At 50.2% G+C, this 17,313-nt stretch overlaps 1 pseudogene; it reads right to left on the reverse strand.

The window, feature by feature from the left end:
* Positions 1-12,324: 12,324 nt before the first annotated feature.
* Positions 12,325-16,201, reverse strand: LOC143680285 (caprin-1-like; annotated as a pseudogene).
* Between the last annotated feature and the right edge of the window lie 1,112 nt (positions 16,202-17,313).

Consider the following 17,313-nt stretch of genomic DNA (forward strand, 5'->3'; position numbering starts at 1 on the left):
CCACTCCCTGGCTGGCGAGGGCTGGCGAGGGCTCTAGGCGCTCATTGTGCAGGCAGCTGGCACCAGCTGGGAAGGGGAATTAGCATAACAAAGAGCTGGAGCGAGCGCGGCGCGGCCCGGCGGGGGCTCTGCGGAACGCCCGGGGCTCGGAGGAGCCGCGCTGTCACCCGCAGCAAGCTCGGGGCCGCCCCTCCCGAGACCCTCGCAATAGCTGGGCCGGGCCCCACCCCGGGCATCAGCACCCTCCCGGGCTCTGCCTGGGTCCCAGACGCTCAACACAGGACCGCTGCGGGGCACGCCCGGAGAAGACACTGGATGTGGGTGTCGGTGATAGCGCGAATGTGTGTGTGTGTGTGTGTGTGTGTGTGTGTGTGTGAAGATGGATGAGTGTGCCTCCGTGTGTGTGCGTGCGACCGTGCGTGTGACTGCCTGCGGGTATGTGTTGTCCGTGTAAGGGGCCACCTACAGACGGGAGGAGACTCACCAGCTCCCTTCCCCCCCACGTCCCGCCCAGGAAGGCCTCTTTGTTTATTCTTTCCCGGAACCCCTGGTCATCTTGCTTAAATCACCGGTTCCCAACTCTGGCTGCACTTCAGAGCTACCTGGGGAGCTCTGAAAAAGCACCCAAGCCTCGGCCCGACCCCAGACATTCACGAGTAATTGGCCTCTGTGGGGCCCCCAGCATCGGTATTTCTTTCTCACGACTCCGCAGAGGTTCTGACCTGCACCCAGGGCTGGAACCAGGGCGCCCCGCGCAGCCCCTGCGGCCCAGCGAGCGCCGGAGGAGGGAAGGGCCCGCTAAGCCTTGGGCTTAAGGTTTTGAAGCTTTTCGCCGTCCCTGGCTGAGGTGAGGTTCACAGTTCTCTGACACTAGCATTTCTGTCTTAACCTTCGGACTGGACAACTTCACCTCCATTATTGTGCTTCACTCTGACAGCAGCTCCGTGGGAACAGAATTTTCTAGAAAGTAAGGCTCAATCTAGTGCAACAAAAGGTCACAAAGCTAGAAATTCGAGCGACCGAATTGGAGCTCTGGGCTGTGGGACTCGAAAGACCACCTTGTTTCCACTGTAATGTTTTAAAAAATTAAAAATAAATATAAAAATAAAAATAAAAAAACGAAACCACCACCACCGTTTTGAAGGTGTACCACACCTCAGGCTGACCGGGCCAGGCCTCCGGGAGGGACACGGAGGAGAACTGTAGGGCGTGGGATGCGAAGTCAGGCCGCAGCTGGACCCACGGCCCGGGAAGGCCTTCACCGCCCAGACTACGCTCCCGGGAAATGTCCAGGGCAGCTCTGCCCGCTCCGACCTCTGTGCTACCTTCTCGCTGAGCCTTCCCCCGCCCCCTGCCCGCCCCCTCCCCGGGTGTCGCAAAAAGATCCCCTCCCAGCTCCCTTCCGAGACTCGCGCTCCCAGCCTCCTCCTGCCTAAAGGAAGGAAAGATGACAACACACGCCGCTCGCCGTCACCTAGGGGCTGCTGGCAGATGAGCAGCCCCGGGCGGGGTGAGGAGAGAGCGTTATGGCCGGGAACCCAGGGACCCAGGGACCCAGGGACCCAGGGACCCAGGGACCCAGGGACCGGGGAGGGGCACCTCCGTGCCTCGGGCCGGGCGCCTGGGCTTCACTTCACTGCACCGCGCTCCCTTCCTCCTTGCGGGAGCCGGGAGTCTCTGAGCCATCTCACCCGCCTGGTGAAATGAGTCCCTTGCCTCGGCTGCTTGCACAGAGCATCCGGGAGAGGGAGGAGAGAACTGGAATGAGCTGCCAGGCTCTGCCAGCCCCAAGCTCCCAATCACTCAGAAGTGTGCGTTTCCTCGAGAACGGGCTGCATCCGGCCCCTCGCGGTTTTCAAGCTCTAAGGAGACAGGGACCCCAGAAATCACCTAAGCTCACCCACTCATGTCACACTCTGGGGTACCAGGGCCCAGAGAGGGGAAAGGATTCACTGGAAGTTTTGCAGCCTCCTCCAGCCTTGCCCAGCCTTCCTCCAGCTGCACCAGGCTCTGATAGGCAAACCTCAGTGTTTACCTACCAGGGGTCCCTGCTTGGCAGTGGGAGCCACAGCCCTTGGTAAAGGAGAAATCTTAGGAAAGCAAGCAGCCTTTGCCCAGGAGATGCCCTGGAAACTCTATACGCAGGTCTGAGAACCATCCACCCCATCTCAGTTCAGGAGTGGGGCAGGTGACCTGGTGGTCCCAAGGGGCTGGTGGTGGCTGCTTTTATTATTATTGAGAGTTCAGAATCCTCTTAAGTTCTAACAACTGTGTTCATTCTCAATAAATGGTTTCTTAATAATCGTTTTAATTAGCAAAAGGCTGTCTTATTAAAGCTAATTAAAGGCAATTTGGGAACCTTATTTTCATACAATCATAAAATTAGAGCAACAAGAGTCTAGAGAGATGGTGAATCTCTCAGCCTTTCTGGGGAGGGAGCAGGTCGGAGCTGGAAAAGGAGACTCAAGCCCCAGGTGAGGCCTGGAGGATAGGAGTGCCGGCTGGTGGAGGGTAGCCCCCAGACTTGGGTCTTACATGGAGCTGGAGGCCAGCTGCAGGGAGGGAGTCTCTGTATGCATCCTGCAATTCCAAATATCACTCTCCAGAACCCCTCTTCCCTCTGCTTCCGGTTGGTCAGTTCCTTTCTAGTTATCTTGAATTTGAAGAGAAAAGAGGGCATTGCCATAACATCTCCCAGCCTTGACCTACCCAAGGTCTCACATCTTCTCAGAAGCTCCCCTCTTCATCCAATCTCTGACTGATTGTCCTAAATCATCAGCCTGACTGGCGTACGGAACCTCTGACTTTCAATGCCCTCCAGACTTCAGCCCCGCCTACTGGTCCAACCCTACCTTTTCTGCTCCCTACCGGGAACCTTCTGCTCCAGTCTCATCTCGGTGTCCTCCCCTGCTGATCCGTTCCTTCCCTTCCCCCAGCCTTCACCCTGCTTTTCCTTTTTAGCCTGGGATAACCTCTCTCGGCCGCCCCCCCCCCGCCCCCTCCCCCCCATCTATGCAGAGTGTGACTTCCCCTCAAGGCCAATTTAAGGTCTGCATTTGCATGAAAGTCTTTTCTATCTACTCTAGGTCTGTTCCATGATGTACAAAAAGGCATTGTAATGTGGAAATTATACCTGAGTTTGGAATCAAAGTCTTGTGGTCTCACATACTTTGTGTCTTTGAGCAAATCATTTAACATCTCTAAACTTTGGTGTCTTCACAAGTAAAATGAGATGAATGATAATGATATTTACATCCTCAGGTTATTAGGATGTGTAAGTAATGTGCGCCGATAATGCGTGTAAGCCACTTTACATAATGTCTAGCAAATAATAATAATATCTCTGTGATCATGGCCTTTGTGGCTGTGGGAGACAATTCAGGAGGGAGGAGCAAGTCCACCAGGAAGAAAGAGCTCACAGACAGGGGATTCCTGGCTACCTGAACTCCCCCGAACCCCGCCTCCATCACTTCTTCTCTACAGGGTCCCTTCCAAACTCTTGGACAGAATTCTTCTCTGGGGTCCAGGAGATAGTGATTTATGGGCACATACTTGCCAGAAGTGTCAAATGTCATAACTCAGCATGGGGAGGACACTGGACAGTGTGTCAGCGCCTCGTCTTCTTGCGTTAAGTTTCTCCACCTCCATCGCAGCAGGTCTTCCCATGAATAAACTTATTCCAGCAGGGTGCCAACAGCCTAAAAGCGCTCTCCCATAAATCCTACCATAACACCAAGAATTCTTGCCTGTCCTTGGAAATATGCAATTTGGTGCCTATGTAGGTTTATCATGACAGGACTGGGCTTCCTCTCCTTTATCTGTGGCTTAGGTCACAGGAGAGCCAGCTGCTGCGAATGATCAGGGACCTTCCCTTCTGAACAGCCAGAGCCTCCATCCTCTGGATAAAGCTTTAACCCCAGCAACACTGCCCACGGAGGAAAGACAATGAGCAGATCCATGACATACTGGTATTTAGCGGCCTGTTTTTAAAGTAATTGTTTAAGTAGGGGTCTGTGCCTCAATTAAAGCTATTATCACAAAACCTGAGGCTTGTTAGATTCCCTTCATGAGAAGGAAATGCAAACCCCTGACATTCTGATCCTGCTTAAGCAGCACCCTTTCACCTTCCAGGGGCCGTAATCAAAGCAGAAGCGCTGCACACCTTAACCAGCAGCTCTCTGCATATCAGCCTCAGTGCCTGTTTCCTTCGTCTCAGCCAAGAAAGGGACTTATTTCCCATCCCTGGGCATCAGCAGCTGCGTTAGCCCCGCCACAGCTTCCGCTGGACCTGGAACTACCCTGACACATATGATTAAAGCTCAGTGTTGTACAGCAGGGGCCGCCTTTTCAAGGAGATGGAGGAAACCTCACAGGACCCCTGGGGCAGGACACAACACTACTCCTCAGAAAATTCCTTTTTAAAAAGTTGTCATGAAATCCAATTAACCAGCTGGAAGGCCAGCATGGGCAGCTCTCCTCGGAGTTGATAAATAATAGAACATGCCCTGTGTTGGAAGGGGTATCTTTCTTCTCTGAACTGGGAGACTGTGACAAGCCCTCCTGGCAGGGAAAAGCATGTACCCGCCCCCATGTCCCTGAAACCTCAGTGGGTCCAGCAGCGAACTCCCCTAGGCAGATGCCACCGAATCCTCGGGGTACCTGCCTCTTCCCTTCCATTGTCAGCCACGGCCACGGGTTCATCAACCCAACCCTAAGAGTGAGGGCAGGAGGGCTTGTCTTGAGGGACCAGAGCACTGAAACGGATGTTAGGTGCGCTGGTTCTAGTTCCAGCAGTCGTCCATTCTCATATGACCTGTTCAGAGGCTCCTGTCCCCAGCGGGGGGGTCATCTGAGGCACGGTGAGGTGGGCACAGCAGGCCGTCTCATGTTAGCCTCTCCCCAATGCTGGTCTCCCTGGGGGGGCTTCTTTGCTATGCTTTTGCTAGACCAGCGCTGCTCAGTGGAACTACATATTAAATCTCACACACACACACACGCACACACACACACACAGAGAAATAGGCTAAACTAATTTTATTTAACCCCACACATACAAGATTTTATCACTCCAATAGGCAATCAGAATAAAAACCATGAACGAGATCATTGACCTTTTTCATTTGTACTAAGTCTTCGCTGTCAGGAGTGTGTTCTCCATGGACATCACACGTCACCTAGGACAAGGCACGTTTCAAACACTTGATGGCCACGTGTGGCTCGTGGCTTCCACAGTGGACGGTATAGCCCTGGGTCCCTGGTCTGACCTGGATCCCCACGATGCCTCATACAGGGATATATGCAGGCGCACAACCACACCTCCCCTCTTATCTGCCCTCTGGGCTCCGTGTTCTTGCCCCTTGTGGTTCCTCAGGCCCAGGCCTCTTGTTGAGAGCTGTGAGACTACAGGAAGGCATTGGAAGCTGCTTCCATTGCCAGCAGCTGCCCAGCGAAAACCCCCAGGCATGGGCAGGTTGATGTCCGGTCCCAGGGCAGGCTGGGTCTGGTCCTGCTCCCCCTGCAGCAGCTCCATCCTCCGGGAGGGGCCGTGTGTATGGGGGGATGGCATATCGTAGAGCGAGGAGCCAGGGCTGGGCTGGGCGGGCAGGTGACAGGGAGGGCTGCAGACAGTGGCACTCCCAGGATGTTGTGGGCCTTTGTTAAGAGCAGGGGGCGGGGGTGGGGGGTGGGGGGGGACTTTAATCCTCTGTTACCCAGAGAGGGAGAATGTGGGCGGCAAGTGAGGTCTTGTCCGAGAAAACACTGGCAGGAAGGGAAGCCACATGCCCGAGTAATCGCTGACTCCACCACTCCCCACCTTTGATGTAGCGCCTTGCTTGGTGCCATGCAGGCCGGGTCAGGCCTGTGACAGACACAGCCCTTCCAGGGGGAGTGGGATCCGGTGCGGACGCATGGCATGTGAGTGTCCTGACCCGAAAGAGGCTGTAAATGCCTGTCTCCGCCTCCCCCCCAAGCTGAGAGCCTCCCAGGAATGAAACCAGGTCCTAGATTCATATGCCCTGGGCCCTAAACTTGGATATGTGGTCTGAGAAAGAGGAATGTGACAGAGAGGGACACCAGGCTGTACCTGAACTTTGGGGCAGGTGGCTCTGTGTTCACCGTGTCCATCCTTCCTCCCCAACTGCTCTCTGCTACCTTGTGGAAGAGAAACAGTGAATGGACTCGTCCTGACAGAGCTCAGCCAGCGAGGGATGCCCCGTGTGCTGCTTGGACGTGGCCATGGGAGGTGCAGAAAACAGAAAGCTCTGGAGCCGGTGACATTTAGGGGCCTGGACATGTGGAAGAAGAAGGATATGCAGCATCGATGAAGCCCCATGAGTTGGAGGAGAGAGGGGCTCCACCAATTTACAAGAGGCAATATTACCTGCGGCCAGTTCTTGGGTGCCCAGTGGTGCCAGGAACTTTGCAAACTCTGAACTGGTATGACCACTCTCCCTCACCTTCAGTTTTTAGAAAATGGCAAAATGAGCTAGCTGGTTGATTTTTCACATTTATAAAAACATTTTATAGACAAAAACTTCAAATCTATAATTCTAACAATTCTGTAAGGTTGGCAGAGCAGGTATTGCTATCCTTATTTTACACAAGAGAAAAGGTGCCTTTATTAACAAAGTGAAAGTCTCATTCAAGGGGCAGAGCCAAGATAGGCAGGGAGACAGGCCTTCCCAGCCTGGAGCTTTCCAAAGCTATCACCCAAGAAGACCCTAGAGGCAAGATTCTTAGAATTTGAGTGCCATAAACCCTTTGGAGAGTCTGGTTAAAATTTTGAATTGCCTCAAAGAGTAAATGAATTTTAAAAGGTCCACAACCCTCTTGAAATTTTACACAAAATATTGTGTGTGCATATTTCTTTAGAAGAAGGGAAAGAGGATTAGATTTTTAGTGGAGTCTATGATACTCAGAAAGTTAAGAATTATTGAGCTGGTCCAACTCCTTTCTTTAGCAGATGAAGAAAGTGAAGCCCAAAGAGGGTCAGTGATTTGTTAGCACTCAAATTCCCAGTCAGACGGCTCTTTCCACTGTACACCAGCCTAATGAGGTCTGCAGATGCCCTGGCTGCTCCTGGCTCAGGAAGTCCAGCTTGGGAAGCACCAGGCTCCTGCACAGAGAGACAAAGACAGAGTGAATGTGTCATTCCAGCTCCACCCAAGCCAGCTGCACAACTATGGCCACAACCCCTGACCTTTCTGGACATCATTTTACATTCCTGAACGATTGAGAGAACTATCTCCTGACCTCCCTGCTTCTGAGGAGCAGTGTGAGGATACAAGGAGATGAAATGTGATGGAGCCCCAGAGATGGGGCAGGGGGAGAAGAGGGAAGTCCAGAGACCAGCAAAGAGAATGTAGACCCAAATTGAAAGAGGTTGGGGCCAGGCACTGAATAAACAGGATGGTTTTGTTTTGTGGTCCCATTTCATCTCCTGGGCTAAGTTTCCTCTGCAATGAGCCCCACCCCTCACACTGTATTTGGGTACAAAGGGCTCCTCAAATTTTGCCCCAATCATCACAGTTGATTAGAGTCTGCCTTTTGAAACAAAACAAACATAAAAAACTGGAACCTTCTCCATCTAGTTTAAGCATAAAAAGAGTTCTTAGGGATGTTGGGTGGACTTAAAAACAGACTCCAGGCTGAGCTTCCAGGGCTGCTCCCAGAGCCACGCTGCACATCTGGCTGCCAGGGGAGCTGCTGCTGCTGGCAGGAGCAGGAAGCACCAGCTCTCAGGCACCCTGCATCTGCTGGGATCTGGTGCCAGCAGGAGGGAAGACCCCTGCCATGTCTCTGTCCCCAGGGAACTCTGTTCTGACTCAATGGTGTATCTGATTGGTGGAACCTGAATACCTTACCCGCAGCAGAAGAAACTGGAAAATGTAGGTGGTTTTTGTTTTGTTTTGTTTTAGTTTTCACTGGGAAGGTTGGTTGGAGACTCTGGGGAACTATCAAAATGTGAAAGATTTGGGGTAACTATGAGTGACACATATCTATATCAAGCTCTTTGGGATTCAGAGGCTTACTATAAAACACTAAGTTTTTTGAAGTCTCTCATTTTAATTAAAAACATTTTTTAAATTCATGTGTCTTCTGTATTAAATGTGTGTCTGTTTCTATTTATCTATCTATACAGATATATATGTATATATGTGTGTGTGTGTGTGATGGGTTAGAATTAGATGTACCCCAGAAAATCAAGTTCTTAAACCTAATCCATTCCTGTGGGTATTATTGTAAGTAGAACCTTTTAATGAGGTAATTTCCCTTATGGTGTGGTCCAGGGTAGGTCTTTATCCTCTTACTGACCTCCTCTATAAGAGAATGAAATTCAGACAAAAAAGAAAGTCACTGAAGCAAAAGCTGAAAGCAATGAATTGTGGAAGAGAAGGTAGAGCAGATGCCACCACGTGCCTTGCCATGTGGCAGACAAGCCAAGGGTCACCGGCAGCCAATCTTCAGGAAGAAAGCGTCACCTCGATGATGGCTTGGTTTGGACATTCTCACAACCTCAGACTGTAAGCTAATACATTTCTATTGTTAAAAGCCAACTCATTTCATAGCATCCGCTTTGAGAAGCCTAGCAACTAAAACAATATGCACACACATTTACACACATTATTACATATATACTATTTCTATATACACGTGTACACTATGCATACCCATACGTTTTATTTAACACAACAATCTTGTTTCTCTGTAAATCTTTAATTAGAATTGAGGCACTGAAGAGACTATTCCAAGCTCATCCTTTGGTTTTTCATAACTCTAAGCTGCATATGCCTCCAGGCCCGAGAGGGGCTTGGGAAGGGAGGGGAGTTAAATGTCCTGGATTGTCTGGAACAGGTCCCATTTATGCCTGTGGTCCCGGCACCACTATTAATACCTCCCCCTTTCCTGCTCGAATGTGTCCCTGTTTAGGTGATCAATTATATGGACCGTACTCTTGGGGTCCCTGGCCTCGCGGGTGTGCTGACGGCTGTCGTTGTGGGCCAAACAAGCCACTCCAACGGCTGGGCTTGGACCCCTGGGGAAAACCCAGCAGTCAGTTGATTTGTCTTTATTCTCCCACGATCAAGTGACAGACATCCAAGCCCTACACCACCACTCTCAACCGGTCGAACTGAGACTTCTGGGGATGTAGGGTTCAGATTCCTACTCCCTCAGAGCTAAGAATATACAACTCTCACGAACCTCATCCATGGACTATTGTTCTACTGTCCTTGAGAAGCCATGACCATCTGCTGCTCAGAAATGTCCTCCTCTAGGAACCAACCCTATCTAACTCCACCACAGTTTATTTCCTTTAGTATGAAACAAACTCCCATCATGAAATGCATGGTGCCTGTTTTCACAACAATTTCATCCGAGTCTGACGTCTGTTCCATTTAGGACAGTCTTGTTTCCCTATTCCCCAGTAGACTAGGACTCTAGGATGAGGCATTTTCTACTGTGGAGTCCCTAAGGGCAGGGTTTGCGCCTAGCCCTTTCAACCACAGGTCTCTGAGAGCAGGGGGACTGTCTCCAAAACCAAATAGGGTCCCCTAAGGACAGGAATCTGGTAATCCTGAAGAAAAAAAATGTAATCTTCTTGCCTTTGCCTTTGCCTTCACTGCCAGATGTTATCTCCCAAGGTTCAAGGGAAGCTACAGGTATGAGGCTCATTCTCCTGACTTCCCACCCACACGGGCTGAGTGGAGGTGTGAGATTTGTCCCTGCTACTCCCCCTCAGAGCAGTGCTGGTTTTTCCAGTCTACCCAGGACTCCAGGCTGCAGAGCAGACTCTGTGCTTAATGAAGCACATTCTCCATCTGTGGTCTGGCTCTCCTGGCAGCTCCAGCTGCCTGGGGCCTGGCTTAAGGGAAAGCAGTAAAGAAGTTCCCTCATCCCTGGCCCCCTGCTCCCTCCCACGCACACCAGGAGACCCACTCCCCACAGCCAGCCCTACCCCACCATTTGAAGCTAATGAGATCCAGACCCCACACCAGAGCTACCCTGATTGGGTTGACCTATTTAATTAAAGCAGCAGCTTCCAAAAACCGGAGGTTCTGCTCCATGGCTCTGCTCTGGTCACCAAGACAGACTCTGGTTGTGTCTGCCAGCTTGGCCTTTGGCAACCGTCCTCAGTCCCTGACTTTCTTCCCTCTCCCTGCTTACCCCTCCTCCTTTTTTCCAACATCTGTGTCCAGAAAGGAAGAAAAACCCTGTTTGGACTGGCCTTCTTCCATCCATCACTTTTTTCCTCTTTCAAACGTCTTGTCTAAAGCAGAGTCAGTTACATAAACATTCCACCTCTTTCCATAAATTGGCTGCAGTTTCTGAACAATAGAGTTACTGTGAAGGAGAAAAGGGAGCCCAAGGGCGCACCCCACAAGTGCTGGTCACCCAGCCAAAGAGAACCAGAGACTCATTCTTTGAAAGAACCAAAGAGGAAATCCAGAATCTTCAGGCGAGACCTTTTCTGTTGTGCTTGGAAGGGTTTCTTTACCACCCCTCAATGCCCTGCCCCTCCTCTTGCCGGCTTTCCATCTCTTTTGCTTCAAGCTGTTTGAGCCAATGCCCGATTTCTATTTTTTTCTAAACTGCTCGACAGTGTGTGTCACAGCGTGTCCCCGTCCGTAGGGCAGAGAGTGTGGATAGTGATGGTGGTGGTGGTGGTGTGTGTGTGTGTGTGTGTGTGTGTGTGCGCGTCTTTCGGCATAATTTTTGGAGGCACACCCTGAAGATTTTGTTGCCATTTACTTTAAATAGAAACAGTTGGACCTCACTAATTCAGACCAGTTGGAGTAAAGTCTGGGGGGAATAAATAAAAAGTCTGGCTTAACAAAATACTTTTAAACTTAGGCTTTCTGACTTCTCCCAGTTGCATCAAGTTACTGGAACTGGACTAACCACGTTGGCAGATAAGTCCTGCCAAGCCTACTGCACAACTAGATAAAGATCGCTTATTATCATCATCTCAAATATCTAATTAAATGTGAAGGCTACTCAGGGTGTGAAAACACATTTTCTCTAAATAGGTCAGATATCTTTCACATTAGCTGCACTTCTCATTGGCATGGTGAGCTGTTTTCTCAGCCACACTGTATGCTCTTTCAGAACAAGTTCCATGTCTTAATCAATTTGCTTTTCACTGCCTATTGGAGCTCCTGCCATATAATAAGCATATAAAATATATGTTGATGAAGGGGGTGGGTGGATGGATCAATGGATGGATAGATTGATGAAACCAGTGAGGCGGGAATGGAGTGATGAGGAAGTAACCTTGCTTGAGGAGGTTTGCAGGAAACTTCTGTTGACGTCACCATGATGACTAGGGAAAAGTAGCAAAGAGCTGTGTCAGAGGAAAAACGTGTAACCGAGAGCATTGCTATCAGCTCCCACGGCAAGTGGCAAGAGATGAATGGGGGTGAGGTTGGGATAGCGAGTGAGTACCGAGACCCAGGGTAAAGCAGAGGCGAGTACGTGGGAAGGCCTCAGATGTGAATCAGTCTGTGAGCAGGTCTGGGCTTGGAATATAAAGGTATAAAAAGGTGAAAAGAAATTTCTCTTCTATGTGGTAAATAAAGTTCAGGTGTGTGCTGGGCCAGTAAGGATGCTTTTGGTTGCAAGTAACAGAAAATACAGTTTGGTTGGCTTACACCAGTTGTTCTTAACCAGGGGCCATTTTGCCAGAGACATTTGGCAACATCTGAAGACATTGTCACAACTGGGTATGGGTTGGGCGGGGGCAGGGAGTGCTACTAGTATATATTGGGTAGAGAACAGAAATGCTCCTCAATATTCTGCAGTGCACTTGACAACAGAAGAAAAGATTAGGCAATCAAAACATTGGTTGTGACATTGTTAGGAAACCCTGACTTAAACCAATACTGAACAATTTATTGTCTCATAACAACCAGTTCCAGGATATTTTACATGCTCAGTGAGGGTCTGGGTGCTCCCCAGCAGCCAGCTGTGCCTCTGCCGTTTAGGGGCCCCTTGTTCCCACAGCACCCAAGAGACCACAGTGGCTTCAAGGATCACATTTTCATCCAACAGCATCCTCTCCCTCCCTCCCTCCCTCTCTCCCTCCCTCCCTCTCCCCCCCCCCTCTCTCTCTCTCTCTCATTTTTATTGTTTTGAAGAATAAAAATAGTTTCCTTCCATACACAGGAAGGACTGACAATTGTCATTCTGCTTTTATGTGATGAAAACAGCCCCTTCACAATAACTTATTTGAAAGGGAAAAAAATAGATAATAACTCTTCTGATAGCATATTACTGTTCACGGGCCAGTGATTTTGGCAATTTAACATAATCCTAGGCATCAGATTAATTCACTTGTTGAGCATTCATTGGCAGCTTTTTCCCTCTGTTGGGTCTTGGGACTCCTCCATGCATGACCTCGTGGGTCCCTCTCTGTGGTCCACCCTGCCCACAGCCTCACTGGAAATTCTGCTGATACTTTATCGCTTCGCTAGCCATAGTAGTCCCGGGTAGCACTAGAGTGAGGTTGTGTAGAAACATTGTTTAAAGTGTTAGAGAATGAAGGGTGGTAACCATCCTATCCTCTTCTGAATCCATTGCACGGACCCTGGTATCCCTTCATCAAGCCTCTTGCACCATGAAAACTGCGTGAGCCTTACTGCCGCTGCTGTAATCGGTCTGACTGCTATGTGGAAATCCAGTGCTCTGCTGAGAAGGTCGCTGGTGGTTGCAGTTACTTGATGGGGTTGGTTCGGGCCCCACGGTAAGTGCCAACCACTGTTTGAAGCTGTTCTTGCTGAAGTTCTGTTTGTTCTACCTGGTGAGGTTGGTGGGGAAATCTTTGAGCTCTGGTTGTTATTTGGCCCAGTCTACTGACCATGCTGCTTTAAAGTTTCTGTTTCATTAACAGGAGGAACTGGGGCATTCATATTGAACATCTTCTGAATGGATTCAAGTGGACTGGAGCTGCATTTACATGAATCCCGCTGCTAAGGAACGGGTTGCTTGTCCCAGCCTGGAACACCTGAGGCTGGGAAGCAGCAGGAAAGGATGATGATGCTGTAGTTTGGTATGCATTTAAAGAGACCGTTGCCTGAATCTGGTCAATTGGCTCCTTTTGTGGTCACTGCTCTACAGCCATGAGAAGGCTGATCCAAGGGCTGCAATGCCATGTACCCCTTGCTTGTGGATGAAACCAAAGGAAGCTGTGTAGCTTCTGGTTGTGCAGGAACTTAGAGGGTTGAGCATGGCTAGATTCAGAACGAACTGGAGGGTAAACCAGCTGGGGCATGTCTGTGTTTTGTGTTGGATTCATGGGTTGTGCAGATACAATAGTAGGATCAAGTGTCTGGTTTTCAAAATTCAGCACTGAATCCGGGATGAAATTTTAGGGCTCCTGCATTTGCAACTGAACTCGTGGTCTACTCACAAGGAGCTCTACCTGAGCCACTGGAGTCAAAGACAGGGGCTCCGCTACTGAAGGAGAGACAGTCTGTAGTTTACCACCTTTACTGTTTCAACTGTCCACTCATCTACCTGCTCCTTTTCGCTGCTGCTGAACTGTGTTTCTGCTGTAAATTGTCTAGTTACATATTCTCTTGACTCACTTTGTTCAGTGTTTCTGCTGGTTCAAGTTCAGCTTGAGCTGCCTGGTCTTCACCTGTAGGTGCTGAGGCTGCCTCCTCTTCCTCACCCAGCCGATCCTGGTGGTCCTGGGTGCTGCCAAAGTACTTTGACTAGAAAACACAGTCAACAACATCCTTTAGAGCTTTATAGGTCGGTCCATGTACAGATTTTTCCTTCCTTTCCAGAAAACCTCACAGGTGAATGGAGACATGTTCCTACTGCTCATTCAGCCTCAAGTTCACGTCCTGTTCAGGGTCAACTGACTTAAGAGAATTCATCCGACAGTGACAATTCCTCTTCAGACAGTATTGACACTTTATTCAATCCTTACTTCGGGTCAATTCGCACCTCATCATCTCCCCATTTATCCGAAACATTGCAGCTCAAGTACAGTTTTTAAACGTTTCTGTTCTACTATTTCTCGCATAAGTTGCTCCTGATGCACTATCTTCTATATTGTTTTCTGAATATCTTGACCTAATGCCATGAAACGCCTCTGTACTTCTTTTGCAAACTCCAAGTCATTTGTGACTTCCTGGTACTTAGAAACTGCATCCAGAAGATCTGCAGGAAGAGAAGAAAAAGTGGGAGGAAAGAGCAGGGAGTTGGGAGCCCTCCTGCCTCTTGTAAAAGCTCGACTTCCCTTCATGTCCCTCACTGGGCTGTGTTCCAGGCCTATTCCTAAATCAGCCCTGGGTAAGAGGACTCCCATGATCAGTTTAAACTAATGAGATTCTGCAGGCTTTCCCCATCCTGGTGCTGGAGTAGGGATCTGAAACCTGAAAAAGTGTATATATTGGAAAGAAAAGGTGTCTCCTGGGAAGGGGATAGAGCGCTGAGCAGCCAGCTCTCACCTGGTCCTGCGGCCTTCCCCATGGGACCTCCCTAGCGGATTGGGCTCGAGGAACTGAGAAATGTGCTCCAGGCCCTTTAAGGCCTCGGCTTGCTACTCAGTTTCCTAATTCAGGTCACCTCCCCACCCCCAGGTTGTTCATTCCACAAGGACAGCTATTTACACGATGCCTTCCCACAGTGCCAGGGGCAAAACAGGCTTCATTCTTGCCGAACTGGACCTGGAGTGTTTGATCTAGTAGTGGTGATGTTACTCAAATTATCTCACAGACCACATGTAATTACAGACAGAGATATACTGTGATTAAAAAGTAAAGGAGTGGAGTGGTAGAATGGTCACCTTCCATGCAGGAGACCTGAGTTCGATTCCTGGACGATGCACCTCCCCCCTCCTCCATCCCCTCCAACAAAAGAAGTAAAGGGGCGGGCACTGAGGGTCTTCTCAGGCTTGCCCATTAGGAGTTCAGTTATCTCAGCCCACAGTGTCCAGGGGTCTCTGGATGACAAGTGTTGGGAGAGAGGGAAGCAGTCTACTCTGTGCTCCATGGGCACTGCCCTGCTCTGCCACAGGCTTTCCAAGGAAGCGATACAGCCCCTACCATTCTCCTCCCCTCCCTGGTGCTGCTACTGAAACCCCCAGCCAGCTCCAAGCCAGCCCTGGGGCAGCTCTCCCAGGACTCCTGGTACTGGGGTATGGATCGGGAGGAGTTGGGGGAAAAATTGGGGGATCTTTCAAGCTATGGGACAGTGGGAAATAGAGGAGCTGGATCCAGAAAATGCAGGTGGGCTGCTGCTCCCCAGCACTATTAGTCTCCCCTCCTAGGGCAGAGGACCCTTTCCATGTTATATGACTGCCCATCCCGCCTCACATCACCTCTTCTGGCTCTCCTTCTTGATCTCCTTGCCCCCAGGCAGAGGGCAAGCCCAGGGGCCTGCCTGAGAGAGGCATTCCCCATCCCCTTGAAACCAAAAGACTCCTCCTTCTGTGTCTTCCCTTCCTTATCCTGTACTGCCCCCCCTATTCTTCACTATATGACGGGCTTAGGAGGCCCCCAGGCCCAGCCAAAGCACTGGGTCCCCCTTAAAACACTTCTATGCCCTTCCCCCAAACAAAGCACCAGTTGTGGGGTCCAAGCAACATGGGCCCCACTGTTTAAGGATGGGCCTGAGGTGGGGCAGAGGTGGGCACTTGGGCCTAGAGATAGGGGGTTCTCTGTGCCCCAAGTTCATGGGAGGGTGGGACTGCTGCCAGGCCCAGGGATGCAGCCAACCAGGGGAGGAGAGATTAGGAAACTTTGCTTTCCCCCTATGGCCACAGCATGAGCTGTACTTTTGCCTTCGCTGGAAGTGCTATAAACTTGGGGTGGATTGTGCCCAGGTGTCTCTTGTCGCCCTCCCTGTCCTTAGCTTGACTTATACTTTTATTTGCATACAGATTTTGATATTGCTCTAATGGGTAGCAGGACCATCTGAGTCTCCTTTAATGGGAAGGATCTGAAACGCAACAGCAGGGATCAGTGAGCCCACACGGGCAGGCACAGCCCCCTCCGCCACGGGCCACTGCACGCGGCACACCCACCCGGCACAGACCCAGGTCCACCCAGACACCCGCCTGGTCAGCTGGCCCTCGGCACACAGACACAGTGGTGGCACGGGACACTCCTGCTGAAAGCCCTAAGGGGCAGAAGTGGTTTCCCAGGGCTTGGACCCTAAGGGAGGGTTGGAGGGCCATTTCCTTGGGCATGTAGCGCCTCTGCCAGCCAACCCCGCAGTGTGTCCAAGTCACTTGTGCAATAATTTTTCTGCCTTCTTCAAAGCAGAGGATTCAGGAGTGTGTTAGGAATAGACCAGGACCAGGTGGGTGTCCCCTCTCCTGGGAGGAAGGAAGTGGTCCCACCTGTGGGATCCAGACAGAAACCTCCAAAGCCTCACAGCCAACCGGTCACTCCCAGACCCCCCCTTGCATGGGGGAGACCAGCTCTGGCACAGACCCCTCTACTGGGGCCCCCAAGTCTAAGGGGCTCTGGGCCCTCGTGCTGCTGCCTGATGTTAAGCCAAAAGGAGACTCTCCTCTCCCCAAGTCTTTCTGACCCCAGCTGTGAAGAATGGGATTCTCAGACAAAAAACAGTTTTTTCATTTTTTGTATAAATGAAAACAAAATCAGGGAGAAGCTGCTAGCCCTCAGCACTGAGTGTGATGCACTACATTTGCTTAGGTTTCTTTGTCATGGCTTTTGTCATTCTCCTGGGGATGGTCCAGCAAGTTCTCCTGCTTCTGACCCAGGGGGTGTTTGCATCACGGCCATTTAATTGTGTGTTTTTTTTAAAGTATGGGTTAAAAAAAGTGTACTGAAGAAAAAAATAATTTTTAAAATAATGTGTTTACTTCCCACATTTTTTTGAAAATATGGTTATTTTTAAAATAAAGTCTGTGATTTATGTTAATACAAAAAATAATAATGGGTTTAAAACTAGCAAAAGTAAGTGGACCTATGACTGTAGATAATAGGGGACCTCATGTAGGAAGGGTCAGGAAAGGTTTCCTCGGTTAAGTGAGTCAATAAAAATAGCTGAGTGAAAGCCAGGGCATGGAGGAGGTTTTCCAGGGAGGATGACCACGTGTGTGATCCTTCTGTTGGGAGGCACACAGCACGGTTCAGGAATTGGCAAAGGGCACTTGGGTTACAGGGTGAAGAGCAGATTGGAGAGAATCAAGAGTAGATTTGGGGGAGAATTGTGGGAAGATGGTGGAGCTGGACGCTCCAGGAGTCAGTCCATCCACTAAAACAGCTATTGAATTGGCAGGAATCATCTGAATCAAATATTTTGAAACTCTGGAATTTCGTGGAACACTGC

The sequence above is a fragment of the Tamandua tetradactyla genome, chromosome 4, assembly GCF_023851605.1.
Source record: "Tamandua tetradactyla isolate mTamTet1 chromosome 4, mTamTet1.pri, whole genome shotgun sequence".
NCBI lineage: Eukaryota > Metazoa > Chordata > Mammalia > Pilosa > Myrmecophagidae > Tamandua > Tamandua tetradactyla.